The 5,000-nt window shown below is 39.3% G+C and overlaps 1 protein-coding gene across 1 annotated transcript in view; it reads left to right on the forward strand.

The window, feature by feature from the left end:
- The first annotated feature begins 1,767 nt into the window (after positions 1-1,767).
- Positions 1,768-5,000, forward strand: part of sp6 (Sp6 transcription factor) — a 7,946-nt gene continuing 4,713 nt past the window's right edge. The window contains exon 1 of the mRNA XM_060860678.1: positions 1,768-1,836. The gene's annotated coding sequence lies outside the window, so the exon portion shown is untranslated. The remainder of the gene's footprint in view (positions 1,837-5,000) is intronic.

Genomic DNA, 5,000 nt, shown 5'->3' on the forward strand with positions numbered 1-5,000 from the left:
TTAGTATTTGTGGGTTAGTAGGTGTTCAGTGTTAATGTCAGTGTTAGTGTCAGTGTTTGTGGGTTAGTAGGTGAGTGTTTGTGGGTTAGTAGGTGTTAAGTGTTAGTGTCAGTGTTAGTGTCAGTGTTAGTGTCAGTGTGTGGAGGTTAGTAGGTGTTCAGTGTTAGTGTCAGTGTTTGTGGGTTAGTAGGTGTTCAGTGTTAGTGTCAGTGTTTGTGGGTTAGTAGGTGTTCAGTGTTAGTGTCAGTGTTTGTGGGTTAGTAGGTGTTCAGTGTTAGTGTCAGTGTTTGTGGGTTAGTAGGTGTTCAGTGTTAGTGTCAGTTTTTGTGGGTTAGTAGGTGTTCAGTGTTAGTGTCAGTGTTTGTGGTTTGGTAGGTGTTTAGTGTTAGTGTCAGTATGTGTGGGTTAGTAGGTGTTCAGTGTTAGTGTCAGTGTTAGTGTCAGTGTGTGTGGGTTAGTAGGTATTCAGTGTTAGTGTCAGTGTTTGTGGGTTAGTAGGTGTTCAGTGTTAGTGTCAGTGTTTGTGGGTTGGTAGGTGTTTAGTGTTAGTGTCAGTGTGTGTGGGTTAGTAGGTGTTCAGTGTTAGTGTCAGTGTTAGTGTCAGTGTGTGTGGGTTAGTAGGTGTTCAGTGTTAGTGTCAGTGTTTGTGGGTTAGTAGGTGTTCAGTGTTAGTGTCAGTGTTTGTGGGTTGGTAGGTGTTTAGTGTTAGTGTCAGTGTGTGTGGGTTAGTAGGTGTTCAGTGTTAGTGTCAGTGTGTGGGTTAGTAGGTGTTCAGTGTTAGTGTCAGTGTTTGTGGGTTAGTAGGTGTTCAGTGTTAGTGTCAGTGTTTGTGGGTTGGTAGGTGTTCAGTGTTAGTGTCAGTGTGTGTGGGTTAGTAGGTGTTCAGTGTTAGTGTCAGTGTTAGTGTCAGTGTTTGTGGGTTAGTAGGTGTTCAGTGTTAGTGTCAGTGTGTGGGGGTTAGTAGGTGTTCAGTGTTAGTGTCAGTGTTAGTGTCAGTGTTTGTGGGTTAGTAGGTGTTCAGTGTTAGTGTCAGTGTTAGTGTCAGTGTTTGTGGGTTAGTAGGTGTTCAGTGTTAGTGTCAGTGTTAGTGTCAGTGTGTGTGGGTTAGTAGGTATTCAGTGTTAGTGTCAGTGTTAGTGTCCAGTGTTAGTGTCCAGTGTTAGTATCAGTGTTAGTGTCAGTGTTTGTGTCAGTGTTAGTGTCAGTGTTTGTGGGTTAGTAGGTGTTCAGTGTTAGTGTCAGTGTTAGTGTCAGTGTGTGTGGGTTAGTAGGTATTCAGTGTTAGTGTCAGTGTTAGTGTCCAGTGTTAGTGTCCAGTGTTAGTATCAGTGTTAGTGTCAGTGTTTGTGTCAGTGTTAGTGTCAGTGTATCAGCTGCACAGACCAGCTGTTGTGGTGTAAGAGGAATAAAACAGGACATAAATGTAAAGGTAAATAATCTACACACTGTTTCACTACACACAGTTATTCTGATCACAGGGACACGAGGCAGCTGAGTATTAAATCTCAGAACTGTCCCAACAAACTGATCTCAGAACTGTCCCAACAAACTGATCTCAGAACTGTCCCAACAAACTGATCTCAGAACTGTCCCAACAAACTGATCTCAGAACTGTCCCAACAAACTGATCTCAGAACTGTCCCAACAAACTGATCATGAACTCCATCAGATCACCGCTTCCTCCATCCTCAAAGAGCCGCGCGGTGAGAAGGTGGAGCTCCGGGAACAAACACGTCACGCGCGCGCGCGCACATCCGATCCGCTGTGGTGTGTTGGAGACACTTTCAGGTCACTTGCAGAGGAAGCAGTCAGGTGAAGATCGTCACCGTCACACAGGTAAAGACACAAACTTTACACACTTAAACATTACTGTAAAATATTCAAATGTGAAACTGTAAAAGCGTGCGCGCGCGCCTTTGGGCTCATTTCAGTAATAAAGTCAATCACTGTTAACTAAAGTAATGAAGCTAATAGAATAATTCGGTTAATTAAGTAGTTATTTACACACAGAGACATTAATACTGAAAACAAACCGGATCGTTTGTAGCGGTCTAAAAGATCATATCGGTTTTATTTGGTTAATATGATCAGATTCCACAGAGTTTAAAAGGTGCTTCAGTTGTAATCAAGTTCTCATCATCTGTGTGTGTATATATATATAAGAGAGGAGTGTGTGTGTGTCTGTGTGTGTGTGTGTGTGTGTGTGTTTGTCCTTGTTTATTATCCTGACTTGTATATGTCAGGTTTTTTTATTCAGAACTTCAGAAGTTCATTTGTTTTATTATCCATAAGGAGATGATCTCGATGTCTATCCTAATTTTAATGCTGTGTAAATCTGGGTGGGATTTTTTCTGCTTCTTTGTTCTGTTACTGGTCTGTACTGGTCCAAGGCTTTGGTAAATTCTGATGATCTAACGTCTGCCAGCTGAAACTGGTCTAAACCAACGGCATGATGAGCTTTTCATCTCACCATGTTCACCATCGGTCTCGTGATCTCCACCACACTGCTGTACGATGATATTTATTACAGTGTGTGTAAAGAAATATGAACAAAATGACTTAAATACGTTGATATTACGGTTAGATGATAAATTACTTTGAACACATTTTTGGTTTGTTTTATTAAAGACAGCGATTGAGAAATACAGCAGCTTTTTCGGTCATATTTGGAGAACATCCTGCTAGACAGAGTCGTGTCAGACTGTTCATATGTGTTTATACAGAAGCCACAGTTACAGAATAATGTGCCTTATCGACACGATCACAAAACCTACAGAAAGAACAACGCACACGTTTTACACAGTGGCACTAAACTGATGAATAAACACTGAGTTTAAAAGAATTGAACATAAACTCTTCACTGGTATTTACTCACTGTCTCTTATTAGAAATCAAATGTTATTAGTCACATAAATCCAGGCTACAGACATGCAGGGAAATGTTTTGTGTATCTGTCTGGTATATAAGGATAAAAAAGGAATGCAATTTAGGATAAAAAAACAAAACAAAACCAGAAAGAGATAGATAAATAAAAAAGTATAAACTATATAAAAAATATATAAAGTATGAAAATATATACATATACATAAATATACATAAATGTGTATGTTTTTTAAAGATTGTCCTTAAAGTGTCCGTGTGCAGTATGGTGTGTAAATAGTGTATAATAAAACAATGAGTGTAGATAAAATAATGAGCAAAGATGTCTGGGCATTTATATATTAATAATTAAAAAAATGTATATGATAAGTCAGTGTTACAATAATGCGACTGACGAGTGTGTGTGATTAGACACACAGGACAGATTAGACATGTTACTGTTATGTCCAGTGTTCATTTGATGACGTTCCTGTTGTGTACTTTGAGAAGTGAAAAACCTTAAAACATTGAACAGAAATACAGAATTCACAGTTTTAACCTTCCACACAAAACTCCAGACTTTATTTTAAAAAGGTTACTAGTTTAATCATTAATATATAATTAACCTGAGTGTTAAAAATGTTAACGATTAGAATATTATATAAAAATATTAAATAAATGACATTATAATCTCTTAGTATCTCTTCTTTTGTCATTGTAATAGGTGATATGGTGAATGTGCAGGGGCTTTAGGGTTGAGGTGTAATCATAGTGTCTCAATGAAACACACACACACACACACACACACAAACTAACCAATACATATGTACACACACATCTATTTGGGTTCAGTACATTGAAATAATCTAAACTTTTAGATTTAATAAAGATCTAATCTTTAGATTAGACAAATTTCTTTAGATTACTAAAGATTAAGAACTGGTTGTGTTCTGACCAGCTGTACACGTCACTGTCCGTGTGTCAGATGCTATTGACAAGCTGTGTGTCGTCTGTGTGTCATAGCACCGTTATAGGAATCTAACGTGTCCACAAGTCAGGTCATGACATTTCTGTAATACTAGATCTGCCTCCATCAACTGTAAGTGCTATTAATGTGTAATGTAATGTGTCTTGGAGCAACAACAGCTCATCCATGATGCAGTCGACCACACAACATGCAGAGTGCTGAAGACCATAGCATATAAAAAGGATCTTCTGTTGCATCCCTCACTACAGAGCAACATCAGCACAAGAACTGGGCATTAGAAGCTTCATTAAACATGTTTTATGGCTTTACATAAGCTTAAGATCATTGCACACAATGCAGAGTGTATGCTGGAGTGGTGTAAAGCACCAACACTGGACTATGGAGCAGTGGAAATGTCTTCTCTGTAGTTATCAATGCTTCACTATCTGGAGGTTTGATGGATGTATCTGGTTTTAGTGGATGCCAGCAGAACCCTACTTATCAACAGTAATGTTTGTTGGAGCAGGGATAATGGTCAGGGTTGCTGTTTCTGGTTTGGGCTCCTTAGTTCCAGTGAAGGATAATATTAAGGCTACATAATTGTATACTTTCATCTTTGTGCAATAGTTTGGGGAAGAACTTTTTCTGTTCCAGCATGAAAATGACTTGGTACACAAAACGAGCTCCATAAGTTCATCCCCATTTCAGGATCAGCCACTGCACAGAACCTTGGGGTAACCATGGACAATTATCTGTCCTTTTCTTGGCATATTGCTAATCTGAAACACTCATGTTGGTTTCTTCTGTACAGCACCACAAGGATTCTGCCATTTTTATCTACACAATCAGCTCAGGTGCTTGTTTAGAGACTGGAAATCAGTTCTCACACACCACCCCATTACTGCTCCCTCCACTGGCTTCCAGTAGCTGCTGCATCAGATTCAAAACACTGATATTTCATTAACATTTACGGCATTTGGCAAACGCTTTTATCCAGAGCGATGTACAAAAGTGCTTAACACTTCACTAGCTCTTCAGTGCTTCTAGCACTTCAGTCTCTTGTCATCTGGAGACTGGAATACTGCAGCTCTCTTGGTCTTCCTCTGAACACAGTTTGTCCGCTGTAAATGATCCATAATGCAGCTGTGTGACTTGTCTTCAACCAGCCAAAGTT

Source organism: Tachysurus vachellii, chromosome 24 (assembly GCF_030014155.1).
Source record: "Tachysurus vachellii isolate PV-2020 chromosome 24, HZAU_Pvac_v1, whole genome shotgun sequence".
Lineage (NCBI taxonomy): Eukaryota > Metazoa > Chordata > Actinopteri > Siluriformes > Bagridae > Tachysurus > Tachysurus vachellii.